The sequence below is a fragment of the Haemaphysalis longicornis genome, unplaced genomic scaffold, assembly GCF_048455015.1.
Source record: "Haemaphysalis longicornis isolate Haplotype H1 unplaced genomic scaffold, Haemaphysalis longicornis Haplotype H1 scaffold_25, whole genome shotgun sequence".
Lineage (NCBI taxonomy): Eukaryota > Metazoa > Arthropoda > Arachnida > Ixodida > Ixodidae > Haemaphysalis > Haemaphysalis longicornis.
The window spans coordinates 4573901-4592473 of record NW_027526314.1 but is presented as its reverse complement, the minus strand read 5'-3'; positions in this window follow the sequence as shown (position 1 = coordinate 4592473).

Genomic DNA, 18573 nt, shown 5'->3' with positions numbered 1-18573 from the left:
AAATGTAAATGTACTGCGCCTTCACCATTTGTGTCGGCCTATTTGCGCAGAAATTGTGAAGCGTGGGGCTTAGCGGAGTCTCGGGAAGTTTATTGTGAAAATTGCTTGAATGTGGGAATGGAGTGTTTCAATCACGCGTAGGTTGCAAACTTTGGGGAGGTCCATACAGTGCTTCGTAGTGCCAAAATGGAGAACTTTTATTCGTCCTATTAACGTGAACTAACCATCCGCATGTACGTAGTTCTACATAAATGTAAGCATGAAGAGAGCAATGCTAACTCCTCTGACCCGAGAATAACAAAAATCGACGACACGCTCGTTTGTTCCAATGAAATGTCTGAGTCACCTTTCTGCGCAAATTGCTGCAAGTTTCCAGATAACTGCCTGCAGGATTGTTCCTAGCAGGACGCGTACTTGTTTCGTTCGTATAATTGCTAAGCCGAGGATTGGCGCGCAGTTTGCTGCCAACGTTCACCCGGCAAACTTCTTCCTCTTCGGCGCTGTAGAGGACGACGCTGCATCATCAGCAGTTTTATGTGACAACGAAGTGGTGGCACGCGCTCGCGCTGCACCCGCATCCAGTTCGATTAAAGCCCTCATTCTCACTAGACGTGTGCCATACTTTCTCACGACGGCTTGGCAGCCGGAGGACCTAGAGGACCACTACAGTTGCAATTTTGTGTTGAAAAAACTGCAAAACCCGGTAAAACAAATTTAGTAGTGCTATTTAAACTGGTGCTTTGATTTTTGACTGAGCAAGATTCTTGGATTCTGCATGGAAAACAAGCTTTGAGGGCCGGCCAGATTTAAATGGAGACTGAAAGGCAATCAGAAAGTTGGTTTGGAACGAAGGTCTGACCTTCCCATAACCATTTTATTCTTGACACGGTGCCGAAAGGTGTCTTTATTGCTGAGAAATCACTAATAAAACAACCCATTTATGTTCTTCATTTCCCTCCTTGTGATTTCATGACGCAAAGAACGGCTGCAGCAACCGCTGCTTGCGTCATGTTAAAGCGGAAGCAGGCAGGGCAGCGGTGATGTATAGCGGTTAGAGCCCTGCACGGGCCTGATTTTAAGACCTGGGCCCAGCCCAAGCCTGCTTTATGAAGCCTGAGCCCGACCCGGGCCCGGTCTTTGGTAAAGGAGTCTGTCTGGGCCCGGCCCGGGCCCGTCGTCTCAGGCCCAGGTCCGACCCGGCCAGGTAATTTATTTTTAAGTCTAAGGAGTGCCTGCATGTGCGTGACCACGCCTGGGCTTAGATGGGGAAGGAAATTTGTTTTATTTGGTTGAGTGTATACGTAGCGGGCAACCAGGTGGATCATGAGTCTAGTCTGCACAGCACGTCATGGATTTACATGCAAGAAATGTAGGGTTAAGTAATGCACGCACTTTAAATTCCACTGTCTTCAGTTCACGTCACATCGGCCTAATAATATCTCGTCTTCTTAGACAAGAGGCACCATCCCCTTTGATTACCAGTATCTTGGCATTGTCACGTGGTTGTCTGGGCCACAAGATGTTATGCTGAAATTTGTGGTGCCGCGTTTCAATGTACGAGTATGTACGTGGATTGAAATGTTTTCCCTGCAGTGGTTGTTGAGGGGTTTTATTCCCATAGCATGCAAGTTGGATTCCCGGCCACGGCAGCCTTCTGTAGATGGGTGCGACATGCAAAACACACCTGTTCATGGACATAGGCTAAGCATCTTTAACGACAGCGTAGTAGACAAAGACAGGAAGGAAAGTCGACGACAGAACGACGCGCAGGATGGTGATCTGTGTGAATAGGAAACCTCTACCCTAATTGCGTATAAGCACACATATCCGCAAGGGTTCAGAAATGTAGCTGGCCGGTTTGGTGTAAATGTTCTTTTTTCAACCCCAATAAGATGAGTAAAATATGTTTTCACATAGAAAGAAAATGGGAAAGAAAAGTTGTACCGTTAAGCACAAATACCTGTTCGGCAATTGTACAACGGAAGTAATATATCAAATTCATTTTGAGTGTGGACGCCGGTACTATATCGGACAAACCTATAATTGTATAAATATCAGATTGTTAGAACACGAAAAGTCACTCAAACACAAGAAACATTCACATGTCACCAAGCAATGTTCCGAACACGGGTGCGTTACGCTTTTTCATGATGCCACCATCCTTTCGGTTCATGGCAGTAAGATCACTAGGGAAGTCATTGAGGCATATCATGTCACAAAAAGAGAGGATTCGTGCATTAGCAGCCGTCTTTAAATCTTCATAAATAATTTTTGGTTTTTGGATCGTTTAGCGTGTTAACGATCAGTTTGTGATAATTTAGTTGTGCGTCCTGATGTGAGAGCACGTAGATTCGGTCGTAGTAGTTATGTGTGTGGTGTAATTTAAATAAAATTAGTTGTGATTACAGGGTCGCCCTGTCGTCGTATTTCGCTCATGTCTTGGTCCACTATGCTGCCGTTCAAGTTGATTAACCAGTACAACTCCCCAAATGTCGATCCTTTTGCAATTTGTTTAGGCATAGGTGCTGAGTTCCATGTTGTTCGAATTAATCTTTTCCCCGCTACGGCATTTCTTGTAATCGTATCTTGGTATGTTATACATCAAAATTTGAAATGTTGATGCTGTACAAGAAATACAATTAAAATTACAGCACAGTTACTATCAGACCTACCAAAGCACGTTTTTAAAAGAATGCATAGGAATAACATAAAAAGGAGCATGGAAATACACTCCCAACCTTCCTTTTGTTGCTCTTTTGTACACATCACTTCAGAAATATGAACGGCCAGGCTCATGGATTCAAAGCCTGGGCCCACGGCTTTAACCCCGAGCATGACCTAGGCCAATCGCATTAAGCCCGGGCCCGGGCCGGGCCCGCTAATAGACATCTTCAGGCTACCAGACCCGGCCCGTGGGCCAGGCCTGGGCTTTTGGTCAGCCCGGGACCCTGCAGTGCTCTAATAGGGGTATAAAAGCAATCGAATACAAGGCTACCTTGTACAGAAGGATTTATTCAGCTTTTATCAAGCTGTGCATCCCCAAACTCCCGCGTCCTGTGCTGTCCCGGACCACTAAACAAAATGTTGCTTCAAGGAGCCCGTGATCGGTGTTCTAATCTTTGTTGAAAAAAATCATATTGCCATTTTTAAGCCGTTCGAAAGTTGCCGTCGAACGAAGCGCTCATGCGTAGCGTCCGCACGGTTCTTGGCATAGCTGAATGGCCCCAACTGTGGAACAGTAGCGCCATCCAGCGGTAGCTAGGGAAGACGTTGCGTACCGCAGACGTTGCGCTCATTTGAAAATGCTGCCCTCAGCCAAAGCAAGCGCTCCTGTGTTTTTATGGCGTATTAAAAGCACGCTGAGGGTTATAATAAGTGTGGCTATATCCACAGTGCTGTACAGAACAGTTATCCTGCCGAGTATTGCACCAGATATTGCACTGAGACCGTAACGAACTTATTGGCGTTTCGGGTCGCCGCGTGATCTATCGCCGGTGCGTTCAACCCGCCGCGGTGGCCCAGTGGCTAAGGCGTTGCGCTGCTGAGCCCGAGGTCGCGGGTTCGTTTCCCGGCTGCGGTGGCCGCTTTTCTGATGGAGGCGAAAAGCAAAAACGCCCGTGTGTAGGAGATTGCGGCACACTGTAATGAAATGGGCCGGATCACACGAAACGGAGGGAACGCTCTTAGTGCGGATGAGGAGATGACATTGTATTTACAGACTGGACAGCACAGAGGGTTGAATTAATGGCAAAGGGAATTCGCAAAGCGTTAGGGGAAACTCAGATGATAAAACAGCCCACGCGGTCCGCTGCAGCGCCCGCAACTACAAAGTCCGCGCACCGTCCCCGCGTAAACGTCCCGGGGCAGGAAACGCTCACATCGGTTGTATGGGACGCGGGTGCCGACGTCGCCCTCGTAGCGGTGTCCGCGTCGTTGAGGTTGGATGCCCAGGTTCCGTGGCCAGAAGACTTTCCGCCGGGTCCGCTGACGGCCTTGCTCCCGCCTCGAGCCCGGTCACGCGCTGTTCGGAACGCCGGAGCCCGGTCGACGGTGGCCCGTGCTGGCGACGATGTCCCGGGCCTTGGCGGCGACGCCCGGAACCGTAGCAGAGACTCGCGACGGCCTTGCCTCACTGTGGCGCATAGACCAGACGTCTCGCCCTGAGGTCGCACAGAGCCGTGCCCCGTTCAGTCCGCCTCGTTCCCTGGCTGGGGTCTCGCTCCCTGCGCCCGTGCCTCGTTCACCTCTTCTTCTCCCAACTACTCAGCAGGCGCTTGGCCTTGCACTTCGTCTTTCTCGCGTAGAATACGGCGTCAGTCCCCTTCGCGGGTATGTTCCTTCACACACACGTTAAAGATCCCCAGGTGGTCAAAATTAATCCGGAGCCCTCCACTACGGCGCGCCTCATCGCCTGCGTTGCGTCGGCGCGTTAAACCCTACAATCAATCAATTCATAGTATTGTCAGTATTGTTTCTAGCTTTCTATATGTTCTTCGACGTTCAAACATTGCGCTACAAAAACTACTAGTGAAGTTTTTATAATCTCCTGAACGCAAGAACTTAAAACATTTGGCCCGCAAGTTTAGCCTAGTTCCGGTAGAAGTTGTGCGGTGTAGCCACGGGCGGCGACAGCAGTCTTCATGTGTTTGCTATTTTATACCATATAGGGCTCCTGCGCTGGAGCTTTGGCGACATGCAGCGCCCCTAGTGGCCGACGCCTCTGGGTAGTACAAAGCAGACGACCCTCCCCACCCTCCATATGTTTTCAATTACAAGCCAGAGCGAAAGTTGGTTGTACCTAATTTAATCACATTGTGGTGCGTTTAAGTGACTGCATAATGAATAAAATAGCCGTAAAGTAGTTGCAGTGGCTAAATAAAATATTATCCGCTAAACAAGCCAATTTATCGGCTTTCTTTTGAGCGAGCTGTCGCAATCTTAGCGACGTTGGATAGTATCCCCATCTAACTTCCTGGAGATCCTTATCGTTGTTTCTTCTTGCGTACCGTTGACAAGAAACAGTTCGCAAGTATACCATCAACACAGAATGCTGCTCATCCTATCGCCTGAGGTAACCGTAAATGGGTACTTCAGCAGAGCATATGCAAGACGACGCTACAGGCAGCCGACTCCGCTGACACTGCTGGCCTATCACCGCGTTGAAAACGAGTGGAAATTTTGTTTTGTATTTTCGCGAACTACGATTCTTGCTTAATATTTTACGTAATGCGATTTACGAATGGCAGGGTACAAGTACATTAGCGAGTAGATAAGGCAATAGCGTCAAATAAACAAATTAAGCGCAATTAAAGGACACAAAACAAGCACCAAGTCGCATGTCCGCCATTGTAGAGATGCGTAATTCTATATTTATATAACATAAGACAGCCACATACACGGTGCGCGGACCAAATATTTACATGCAATCGTCAGTGACTGTGTTGGTTATATCTACTGCCGGGGTCGGCAACCTACAGCCCGCGGCCCGAATGTGGCCCGAGGGGCTGTGTTATGCGGCCCCCAGCACGTCTCAGAACCTCCACCCCTCCCCCTGTCACTAAAAATCTGAACGCCGACACGCCACTATTGACCTTAAAGGAGCCATGAACACAAAACACAAGTTTGGTTCATTCAAAAGACGGCCTCGTTTGTATTATACTGACACCAGGTTTGACGTAAACTTCGCTTAAATAAGCTACATAATTAGGAAAAAAGGGAATGGCCATGCGACCCACTCGCTCATTTCCCGCAACAGAACCTATGATATCATACCAGCCGGCTCTGCGATTGGCGGAGGCCGACAAAAGCAAACGCTAATTAGGCGGAGGTTATAAGCTTGCGGAACGAGCTATTTGTGCTTGAATTTAGGGCACATTCTTTTAAAGCAATAATAATGTTGGGACAAACAGTAGAAGTTACGAAAGCACATGTAAACATAGAAGTACTGATGCGTACTGCTGTTGGTACTGCGCGCATATGCTTGGTTTAGCTGCACAGCACTGCGGGTCTTGAGGTCTTGTCTCAGACGACACTGGCCGATTGACGTTAGACAAGCAACAGTGTCTTACGTGACCATATTTGTCGAGCGAGCACCATGTTTCACGAAACGATTATTTTCTCCCAGAAAAAAAACAAACCAGGTTTAAGTACAGTCAAAAACAAAGCAAATGCAGAAAACGGCTCTCCATGGTATGGTGGCGTCGTCTAGGTTCAGTAACGTAAACAAACGCGCGAACGCCGTGCTGTTCCCTCGATGCCAGCGCCGCCGCAATCGGGTCAACGGGATCAACGCGTTGTTCGTTTCGTTTCCCACGAGACCCAGCAACGCGAAACACATAAGAGTAATAAAACTTTGCCAGTAAACCGCGTTGCCGCGATACTTTTAGCGCGGTTTAGCGGGAAAGTCAAAATTTACTTAAATTGAATAATTTTGCGGTGAATAAAGCACCGTTTGTATCCGGACAAGCGCTGGGGGCAGTATAAAACACGAAATCTTTAGAATAAAACAGACTTGTATTTTGTCTTCATGGCTCCTTTAAATAGAGTTTGACGGGCAGACAAGGACAAAAAATGTATCGCTTCCACCTGCATTGTTCCCCATGTTCACACTTTACCAGATTATTGTCAAATATTATTGGCAATCCGCTGAATTTTTTCTCTTTGCCTTCAAAGCCGTTCTCCTCCTCCCACCTGATTTGCCATCCAGCCCTCTGCCGTGTCGACTTCATACAACTCGGCACTACACCTGAATACGTTGTCGACCCTTATTCTAGTTTGTTAAGTGCGAACTGGGGATATATGATGCAAGAGCGTAATTAAATAAAGTGACAGCAAACAAGGAAACGAGGTGGCCACTCAGTTCTCCCGACCACTTTGTTTTACGGTCACTAGTTTCGAAATCCCAAAACAGATTTCATGCTTCTGGCGCTCGCTGCATTTTGTCAGTGAGCCATGCATTGAAACGGCAAACTACCGCTGCACCATATAGTCGTAACGGCGACGCAAACCAGCAGTGTTTAATGGAGGTACACGCATAGTTCATATCCCAGGCGGCACAAAAGGTGTGCCCCAAGACCGGCCCGTCTATGGCCGCTTTCTGGCATGTCCGGCCAGCATCCAGGTTCTGGCAGCCACTGATCATGCATTGAATGGCCAACATTCGGCAACCAGCGCTTCGGCATTTTTCCTTCCGCCCGTGTCCGGACGCACAACGGCAGCTAACCGGATGCCAGATATTCAGTTCTCTTACGGCTGCCGATGTTGAGAAAGAGAACGGCCGAAGTACGGCCTTAGGGCATCCGTTTTTTCTTCGGGAAGCGGTAATCGGCCGAAGCACGGCAGGTGACCGGCCACAGAATATGCGTATTCTTGCGGCAGTTGGTGTTCGAAAGGAGACCGGCCGGAGCGCGGCTGCCGTGCATTCGTTGTTTCAACGGTGAACCGCGCGTCCGGCGGACGTACGGCCCCAGAATATACGTTTTGCATTCGGTTAGCTGTCCTCGGCCGAATTACGGCAAGCGAATGGCAACAGAATATTTGGCAACCGGTGTTCAAGAGGAGACCGGCCTACGTAAGGTATCTGGTTATACGTCCTTTTTTCGGCAAACGGCATACAGCCGAACAACGGCTCGCGCCTGGGCGCCGAGAATTCATGCACAGACGTGTTTGGAAGGAGACCGACCGGTTTTTTCCTGGGGGGACAAAAAGCCGTTAGGGAGCCGAATGACGGGGACGCGTTTTTCATCCGCTCCGTGTTTCTACGTTTTAAATGAACGAACATCGTTTGTCAAACAGTAATGAGTGTTCTCGGTGAACAGGCAAGGTGCATGGACTCACTGGACATTAGCAGGGAACCTTTTAGGCCATCGAAATGTCATTTATTGCCACAAGAAGACTGTGCCACACCGACGGGTGAGCTAAGCCTCGCCAGTCATCGCCGCTACCACGCTTCTGCCGCCAGCTTCGTCGACGCATCATCTCGAGGCTATTCGCCCGCTCAAGAAATGGAGAGCATTGGAGACATCGATCCGCCAGAGATGTCCGATCCGAGATGGAGATGGTTCACCAAAATAACTGGCCTTTAAGGGCGTCGAGCAAGCGGCAACCACGCAGGAGCTAAACCGCGACCATGTCAAGGACTCCCCACCAAAGAAAGGCAAGTGGGAGCAAAAGCGCTAGTTATTCTGCTTACAATTAAACTGCGACAAGCAATGTTGCACTATGTTGTTGGTGATAAACGTAGAAGAGACTCGCTCCTGCATTGGTAGGATCAACTTCATGCCCTGCACTATGTTACTTCAGGGGATTTTATGACTGCCTATTTAGAGAGAGAGAGAGAGAGAGAGAGGAAACGTTTATTGAAAAGCAGGGACGGGGTAGGGGAGAAAAAGAGTTAGGAGCTGTGGGCGGCCATCCTATTCCGGTAGGCCGCGTGCCGCGGCTGCCATCTTCGCCCGAGAGATCAGGGCCTCCTGGTCTTCGAGCTGGCAGCTCTGCAACGCGCACTCCCATTGCTCAAGGGTAGGGGATCTGGGAGGTGGAGGGTTGGTGGGGCACGTCCAGACGAGATGAGCTGTGGTGTTAGGCTCATCGCATTGGGGCAGTTGAGTGGGTAGTTAGTAGGGGATATGTGGTGGAGATGGAGGTGATTGTAATAAGTGTTGGTTTGAAGTCGGCGCCAAATGCAGGCGTCAGCGGTAGAAAGGGAAGGGTGGGGAGGGGGATAGGTGCGTCGGGTTGCTCTGTAGTGGTAGAGGATGTCGGTGTATGTTTGGGAGAGGGGCGCAAAGGAGTTTGTAATACTGGCTGCATTGTTGCCCTCTTCTGGGAATGCCCGGTGAAGGAGAGCTCGGGCGGTGGCGTGTGCCACCTCGTTCCCAGGGAGGGAAGTGTGGCTGGGTGTCCACACTATGCGGGCATGAGGGAGGGTGGGGCATTGAGAAAGGATGGCCAGGGTAAGAGCCGAGATTCGTCCGAGTGCAAAACGACGGCAGGCAGCTTGTGAATCAGACAGTATCGTTATGCTGGGACTCATGGCTTGGGTCATTGCGAGGGCAATAGCTGCTTTTTCGGCCGTGGTAGTAGACTCTGTGCAGACAGTTGCCGAGGTGAGGAAGGCATTGTCGAAGCGGGCAACAGTGGCGGCGTGAGCTGGTCGTTGAGGATAGGGAGAGGCGTCCGTATAGAGGGTGGTCGGGTCGCTGCCGTATTTTCTGATGAGGAGGCGTGTACGATGCTGACGACGGCCGGCGTTGTATGTAGGGTGCATATGGCGCGGAATGGGGAGGACATGGATGTTGCGTCGCATTGATGAAGGTATGCGTTGCGGCGAGTCCGGAGTTTGTACCACCTTCCGGCCTAACGTTTTGAGCAGATGACGACCGGCGGGTGTGAGTTGTAGGCGGTGTAGTTGGTTTTGGAGATGGGCCTCAATAATTTCCGAGAGGGTGTTATGTAGACCCAGTTTCAATAAGCGGTCGGTAGAAGTGAAGGTAGGCAGGCTGAGGGCTGTCTTATAAGATTTGCGTATTAGGACATCAATCTTGGCATGTTCTTGTGGTTTTAAGGTAAGATAGGGTGCCCCGTAGGTGATGCGGCTGATCAGCATTGCTTGAATGATGCGGCAGTTATCTGTTTCCTTGAGTCCATGTCGGCGAGAGCATATTCGTTGAATTAGGTGTGTAATTTGGGATACTGTCTGTATAAGTTTGGGGAGGTACGCGGCCCCGGAGCCGTCGTGGTGGTAGTGGACTCCTAGGATGCGGAGGGTCTTGACGGTGGGGATTGCTTGCCCGTTGAGAGTGAGTGAGGGGTCGGGGGTAGGGTTTGGTGGGCGGCCCCGGGTTCGTGCTCGGAGGACGAGTAAGGCGGATTTTGATGGGGCGCAGCAGAGACCACAGGTTTGGAGGTATTGGAGCGTAGTGTCGACTGCCTGTTGAAGACTGTCTTGCTGTTGTCCGGGAGAGCCTGTGTTGGACCATATGGTGAGGTCGTCTGCATATAAGGCGTGCGACACGTGGGGGATTTGCTCAAGTACTGTCGGGAGTCCCATGAGCGCTATATTGAAAAGTAGGGGTGAGACAACCGAGCCTTGGGGAGTGCCCTTTGCCGGTGTGTGAAAGGTCTCTGTCTGGTGAGGGCCAATGTGGAGAGTGGCAGTTCGATCTGTCAAAAAGGCTCTCACATAGTTATATGTGGCAGATCCGCAGCCCGTGTTTTGTAGTTGGCGGAGAATGGCTGTGTGAGTGACGTTATCAAAGGCGCCTTGTATATCGAGAGCGAGGACGGAACTGGGATGTACTTTGCTGAGGCAGTCGAGAACCCGCTCTTTGAGTTGGAGGTGGACGTCTTGCGCCGAGAGGTGAGTACGGAACCCGAACATGGTGTGAGGTAACCGGTTGGTGTCTTCAAGGAAGTCCGTTAGACGGCGAGTCACCAGATGTTCAAAAAGCTTGCCCACACAGGATGTGAGGGAGATCGGTCGTAAGTTGTCAAAAGTGATGGGTTTGTGAGGCTTGGGAAGTAAAGTGATATCTGCGTGGCGCCACTGGGGCGGTACTGTGCCGTTAGTCCAGTGGTGGTTGTAACAGGCAAGCAGGGATTCTAAGTGGTCGTCGTTAAGGTTACTAAGTAGCTTGTACGTTATTAAATCGTGTCCGGGTGCTGTTGTGCGGGTTAGCCGGGTTAGTGCTTGCGTGAGCTCGTCCATGGTAAAAGCGCCATCGAGCTGAGGATTGGGAGTGCCCACGTAGTCCGGGTGCGAGGGAGTTGTCTGAGATGATGCAGGTCCGAATAACTTGTGGCGGATTTGGGAGAGTAGTTGATCAGGCGGTTGAGAGTGGTTGTGTATAAGTCGGGCTATGTTTTGCGAAGTGGCAATTTTGCTAGGGGCGTTACCCAGGAGGTGGCGTAGGATGTGCCAAGCTTTCTTGGTTGTAAGAGTGCCATTCATTTGGTCACAGAAGCCGCGCCAGTTTTGGGCTTGCAGTTGTTTGGCGTATTTAAGAGCCTCTTCTGTAATCTGGGCGATACGACGTTTAAGCTTGCGATTGTGTTTATTTCGTCGCCATCGGTTGAGTAGGCTACGTCGTGCCGTCCATAGATGGTCGAGATGGTTGTCTACTGCCGGTAGATCCTGCGTGAGCGTGATTTTCTTGGTGTGTGAGTTTTGTAGATCAATGAGTTGCTGCGTCCATTGCTCTAGGTTATCGGTCGGCAGTATGCTTGGAAGTGGAGCTTCGCGGAAGGCTTGCCAGTCAGTGAGCTGCGCCGTGCCCATCTTGCGACGGATACTCGTGAGTGGGACAGTGAGAGCAATGATGTAGTGGTCACTGCCTAAAGTATCTGGCAGCAGATCCCATACAAGGTCGGTGGTGTTGCGACTGAATGTCAAATCCGGTATGGTGTCTCGGGTCACGCTAGTGCCTAGACGTGTTGGCCGAGTCAAATCGTTCTGCAGGGTGAAGTGGTGGTGCTGTGTTGCTTGTAGCAGAGCCGTGCCTTTTTTGGACGCGTGGGGATAGCCCCATGTAACGTGAGGTGCGTTAAAATCGCCCAGGAGTAAGCATGGGTTGTTGCGAGTGTGCCGCACCACCGAACTGAGGAGGGCTTCGATTGCGGATAGGGGTTGTGTGGGCGGGCTGTATACGTTCAGTATGTAGAAGCTTGGTGCTTGTGGCTTATGAGGAAGGATTTCAACGAGGACGTGATCGATGGGTGACGTAATCGGTATTACCTGGGCTGTCAGTGACCGGGCAATAACGATGGCCGTGCGCTTGTGAGGAGGATTGGTGTAAGTATCATAACCGCGAAGGCTGGGGCATGTGATGTCAGTTTCTTGCAATACAATGGCATCCGGCGGGTTTGGGGAAACGTATAGTTCGAGGGCTGCTTTTTTGCTTTTAAACGATCGGCAATTCCATTGGTAGATGGTAAGGGGCACTTGCGTTGCGGGTCTATTGGTCATCAGGTTTAGACTTTTTGGCTTGAGGTGGGTTGTCCGGAACTAGGGCGCGTTCAAGCAAGGAAATGCGTTCTGAAAGCAGATCGAAGATACTTTTGGTGGAGTCGGTGATCATTTTGCTTAGGTATTCTGTAGACTGCTGTACCAGCTGCTGAACTTGTGGGATGCTGCGGGCCGTAAATTGTGCGTCGATGATTTCCTCTACGTCGGCTCGTGTGAGGGGAGGGGTAACCACGGGGACGGGCGGGGGTGGTTCGGACTGGGGGGCTCGCTCTGCTTCAAGGGCTTCTACCCGGCGTAGGAGGTCGGCATTTTGTTGTTGCAGGTTTTTGATCAGGTCGAGGAGTGCGGGGGGAATGGTGGCGGGAAGTGGCGTGAGTGGGGATAGCGGGGCATAGTTTTGTGTGTCGCGTTGGGGAGGGAATCGAGCAGTGGGAGCGCGAGAGGCAAGAGCAGACCAGCTTACCTTGTTGGCGGCTTGCGTGGACGTCTTGCTGGTCGGCGAGTTGGGGATGAAGCGGCGTGGACAGTCTTTACCCGCCGTGGTATGGGGTTGGGAGCACAATCGGCATTTAGCGATACACACATGGTCTGCTGACGGAGTCGGTTGTCCGCAGTGGAGGCATTTTGGGCTGTCAGGGATAGGGCAAACGTCCATGCGGTGCCCCAGTTCACCGCAGACGCGGCACACTTGCACGGAGCGGCGAAAAGGCCGGCAGCGGAGAAGCATACTGCCCCCCTTCACGTAGAACGGCACGCGAGTCCCTTGGAATGTGAGAAGCGTGGAGCGGGTGTTGCCCATGATGCGCGCGTGGAGGAGGGTGGGGTAGTTGCCTTGAAGGTAGGCGCCTAGGTTGTCCTTGTTTATCGAAGAGTCAAGGCCATGGATGACCCCGCGACAAGTTCCCGGTGGTGGCTTCATATACGTAGAAAATTCGTAGGTAAAAGTTGAAATTTGCAGTTGCTGTATCTCACTCAGCCTTACAGCCAGCTCGGGATCCGCGGTGCTTGCGACGAGTACATTGGGAGTAGGTTGTACCAAGAGAGTGACGGCTCGGTAGAAAGTCGGAAGCGGCAGCTCACATTTGGTTGACAGAGCTTCGGTCAGTGCAGCGGTGGTCAGGGTAGCAACGTTGAGGCCGGCTCGTGGGCGGAAGATGACCGTGTAGTTGGTAGGCGGTAGACGTGGCGGAGGCTCCCGGGGTGGGGGCTTGGGGGTCGGCGCTTTGGGTACTTGGGGTTGGCCGGTGGCTTGGCTTGACGTCGTGGCGGTAGCAGTGGTCTTCTTTGCGCGTTTCTTCAGAACAGTAATCCATGGGTGTCTGGCGGGAGGGTTCGCCCGCTGTCAGGGTCAGTATCCATGTCGGTGCTTGGCGATGCGTGTGGAGGAAGCGCGTCGTTCATCTCGGGCCCGAGGCGCCGGCGCTGGTTCGAAACGATGTAGCTAGGCCTACAATGTAGGCCTAGCGGAGTCGGCGAGGTCGCGAATCTCGGTCGGTGATAATTTGGGCAGCAGGGGTCTAATGCGGCTCACCCAGGTGTCCAGTGGTTCCTTTCGTCGTTCTACAGACGCTGGTGACAGTGCTTAGGCTGGATACTGTTGTCAATCCGCGTTTTGGCAGCATAAATCGGGAGCTGAAGCGAGGCGCGGGCGACTGCGTCAGCCCCCTGGTGGCGGATCTCCTGCCTATTTAGAAAAAAAAATTATTTTAAATTTGCGATAACAACAGAGCCTTGTCACTGACGAAGCCTAGCTGTTAATTTAGTTCTGATGTTTGAAGGTGAGCTTAGCTACTCTTGGGATATGACTCATTTGGGTAAACATAATCGCCAGCATCCTAGCAAAGACGGATTTTGTCAGGATTTTCTTGCTCAACGCAGATTGTTGAGTTCACGCACGATTTGGCTCTTGAAATATATAAGCTTAAAGTGGTTGACTGTATATTCTTGGACTGCAGAAAAGCAAATGATGGTGTTGCATATCACCCTCTGCGTAGTACATTTCATCCTATGAACTGAATGAATCGGTTTTTGCATTGTTATTACTATTGGTCCTATAGCTTTGTTCAAAAGTACTGTGTAGTTAACCGGACTATAGCGAATGAACGTGATTCCGTATACCTGCAGCTTCATTCGCATTTAATAACATCCTGGTGTGCTGATTCAGAAAAGTTTTTGGATGTTAAACAGTCTGTTAACGGCACCTTTTCAAGAAAACCTTCATTCCAATTAGATACGTATACCGTAAATTATGCTGCTGTGACAACGGCCGAGGAATATAAATACCTAGGAGTTTATTTAGGGAGTGGTTAGAGGTTAAATAGGCAGGTGCACACCGTAAAAGTTACAGCTGCATATGTTTTTGGCTTTCTGAGACGAAATTTCAATGAACCTCCATCTAACTGAAAAGAACAACCGTATTTAACTCATGTGCGCTCAATCTTGGAGTACGCATGTGTTTTCGTGGATCCCTACGCCAAAGAGCTCGTTGATACGCTCGAAAACATACAGAATATGTAAGTGCGATTCGTATTAGGTAATTGGCACGCTCAACTTAGCATGAGAGAAAGTAAAAATAAACTGAAATGGCAGGACGTGAAAGATCACAGACAAAACCACAGGTTTAACTTTTTTCGTAATATCTATCATTCGAAAACTGTTGTAGAAGGGGAGAAGTATGTCCAAGCGCCCTTCTACATATCGCAAAGTGGGACCGCTAGCTTAAAGCAAATTATTAACTTTCCTTTAAAGGTGACGCCTTGCGCGATTCATTTTATTTTACATCAATACTGCAGTGTAATTATCTTCGACGTATGATTGTATTAACTGTTTATATTGACGATTTTCAGCGCGCTTTGTAGAATTATTTTGTTATTTTGTCTCATATTTATTGCTTAGTGTTATGTATCCCCCTTCTGTAATGCATGCAAAGGCAAGCAGGCATCAAATAAATAAATAAATAAATAAATAAATAAATAAATAAATAAATAAATAAATAAATAAAACAATGAATAAATAAATGAATAAAAATAAATAAATCAACAAACAAATAAATAAATAAATAAAACAATGAATAAATAAATCAATAAAATAAATAAATAAATAAACTTCCAGAGGGGCAAGTTTACCTCCGACGGTTTGAGAACCCTACGCATTCAACCTTGACCAATAAAATATTTATTGCCCTATTCGTTGCAGTATGCAAGGTTTCCTGTATACATGCTACCATTGCTATGTTATTGGTTTGAAACAAATTATGTAACTCTAATTTTACGCCTTTCCTTGCGTGAACACAAAGGGATACAACTGCAGCCACCTGAAGCAGGGCGTCATTCGCGACGCGTCTAGAATTTTTTGAACGTAGTATGACATTAGAAGAAAATTAAGCTCTTTTGGACTATTAAGTGGTGTGGACGTATACTCATGAAAACAACATTAAAATAGATTGAAAATGAAAGTACCTGTTCGCTCCTTCTTAGGATCAGCCCTGCGCAAGATCATCAGAAAAGTTGATCGAGTAGAAAATGTCTTTGCAAGAAAAATGGGCAAAAACTGGACATACTTTTTTTGAAGGAGTTATATTAAATGCTCCTGAGTGTTTTGTTGAGAACCAAAACGCTTCATAAAGGCATTCACGCCGGTTTTATATACATCAAAATTGGTCAAGCAACTGTTATAAAAATAGTTTATGTAGTCATAGCATGAAAGTGTTCCGGAATATTGCCCTAAAAGAAATTGGCTAAAAGCGGCGCAATTTATCTCTCTGAAATTCAACCCACTAAAGTATGCGCCTTCCGCCCACCCCCCTCCTCTTTCCCCGTTTATTACAGGTAAGCCGCCCCACAGAGGATATCAGGACCTGGACAATACATCTATTCAAGCTCTACAAAGAACTGAATATTTTCTGTGTTCGGCAATAAATGAGGCACAGCAAATAAAGGAACGACAATTTGTGAGCACTGTTTAATAAACGAATTTTGCTGTCTACTGAGGCTGGTAATTAAGCAAGGCTGCGCTGAAAGCTTGACGGCTGGTGGTTGCGCGCGAGCTCACTTTGGTGTGGCTGCATTGGACCCAAAACGCTGGGTTTGTGCTGCTTCTGCACTGCGCGAATGAGTCATCTGCTTGCGCGACATGCAGTGACCGGCCTCAGTACAGCTAACGTACTGTGGCTGAACTCCAATGCCCGTAGGACGGCCGTATTTCCGGTAGCTGTAGTCCGGCTGGAGTCCGACGACCGCATCTCGGCTGTCCTCCGGCGGACGTACTTCGGCCGTACACGGGTGGCTTTGGAATGGCCGGAGCCCTACGGCTGGAATCTGGCCGTATGACGGTAAGCCGGTCGACTGGCCGACGGACACTGGCCGTTGGACAGCCATGGGAGTACGGCCGTATACGGCCAAAAGGCCCACATTTGGACATGGGCCGAACATGGCTGCCGGAAAACGGCCGGACAGAAAATCACCGGCCAAAGTACACCGGCCTGTTTTAGGCCGAACAGTCCTGTGCTGCCCGGGATGCACGTACGCAGAAGCGCGGGGCACCGCTGCAGAAGAGCCTGCAGTCCGCCGGACTCACAAACTTATACGCACGATAATCGCTGATTGCCTAACTTTTTAAATGCGGAGCATTTCTTAGACTCGCCTGGTCCTGCGTCGTTGATGGCGGCGCCGTCCACACGCTCACTGCACATGCGCAACTCTCCTCCTTACACCCACAGCTCCGCGATACTACACTATAAAAAAAAGAAATAGTTAGCAGCGCCCGGTTTCCATCCCACGACTCTCTGGCCGCAACGGGAGGTACGCGGTGCTGTTCCCACTACGCTACAAGTACGGGACAGGAGCAAGTGCTACGAACGCGCTTTATGTCCTTGACTCATTCAAACTACGTCAAGAAGCTACTGATACAACGAAGGCACGCGAAGCTGAACGTCAACGGAAACGAAAAACTGAAAACTTTAGAGGGGGATGCTGAATTTCCCGTGGGAAAGCTGTGGCTGGAAGCGCCACGCGCCTTGCAGCTCAACCAGCCCCGTCCGCAGCGCCTCTGATGCTGATTGTGGCAGGATGCCCCTAGGGATTGGCCAACCAAAGAATCCATTACGAGATAGGTTCGCGTTCAACCACCGTCGTCATCTTCCCTTAGGGGAACCGCCGAAGAAGAAGAAGAACGAGAAGACAAAGCTGCGAAGACGAGGCCGTGTACATTGCTCTCAGCCGGTGCACCAATGTAAACAACCTTTACCTCACCAAAGCTGACGGAGACTACAGATTCTACCACAGAGACAACATCGACAAGAACATGATGGACGAGTTTCGGCGCCTCGAGAACCACCGCCTACTCACCATAACAGAACAGCACTTGCGTGCCTTTGCCACCGGTGTGGACCCGGACGCGGAATTCCCTCTGGCGCTAGTAAAACCAGATCACTCAACATAACGGCAACACAATGGAACCACACGGAACCGCCACGATGCTTCGCATCCTCATCAGGCTTCCCCACGGGAAGATGGTGTAATTTTTGTTATTGCCTGCGGTTGAAACGTCCTTGTGACCAAGTGTATTGGTTTAAACAACAAGCTTTCACTCCGAATGTCACTTCATGCGACCATCGATCGCTGAGCCTGCAAGTGGCAGAGCGCCGTCCCAATTCGAGCACTTTTGTCGACGCTGCAAACGTACTCCCCGCTGCACAGCTTTTTTTTTTCTAAAGCCAAGTTCATCACTGGAAGAGATCGGACGCGTCGGCGATGTGTTCGAGACCATGGCGCAAAACAATCGGGAGTATCGATCTCATTTTGCTTCTGTCAACAGGGGAACCTATGGGCCCCTGCAGCTTCGTACTGCACGGAAGTACTGCCCGGAAGTCGGTTTCGCAGCGCCCCCTGGGCAGCTCAGGAGCCTTATTTTTTAAAAATCCTATGCCTAATAGCGGCATATTGGTGTTCTCGGTGAGCTAATGTATCCATCTAGAGAAACATGTACTTCGCCTTCAGTGTCCTTTTAAATAAGAGAAATGGTTTATTACGTTCATATCAAAGTTTTTTGGTATGATTTGATGCGGTAATTGCTACTAATTTCAATTGTTGGTTAGTTTGCCGGAAAAACAGAGTGCGAAACTCCGGTTTAACACTGCAGCGCAGAAGGACTTCAGCTGCGCTGCATCAAGTCATTCGATAGCAGAGCGACATGTTTCCTCAAGATATACGAAACTTCAAAATGTTGGAAAAACTGTCTACAAGCACGGTTGAAGTGCTATCTGCAGCAGAAGGGGACTTTTACCATAGGAGCTATTTTAACAGCGGAGCTGTTGTTCGTCGAGTCTTTTCGTCCGGCTGCTGAAGGTCATGCGTCACGCAAGGATTGTAGCTGGTTCCCAATCCCGCCGGCGGCATTGCAGAAACCGGTTCACAAATACACCGACTGAGGCCACAGGGGTGTCCCAGGGCAGGGAGAGGGGAGGAAGCCTCCCGCCGCTAACATATAGCTTCCGATTCCTTTGCGGGAACAGCAGATTTTGCATGGCGATGGTGCTCTCGTCCTCGGGCGGGCGCCCGTTGACGTTCGGGACGACACAAGAGAACCACAGCTCCCCTGTTTCAGCAGAT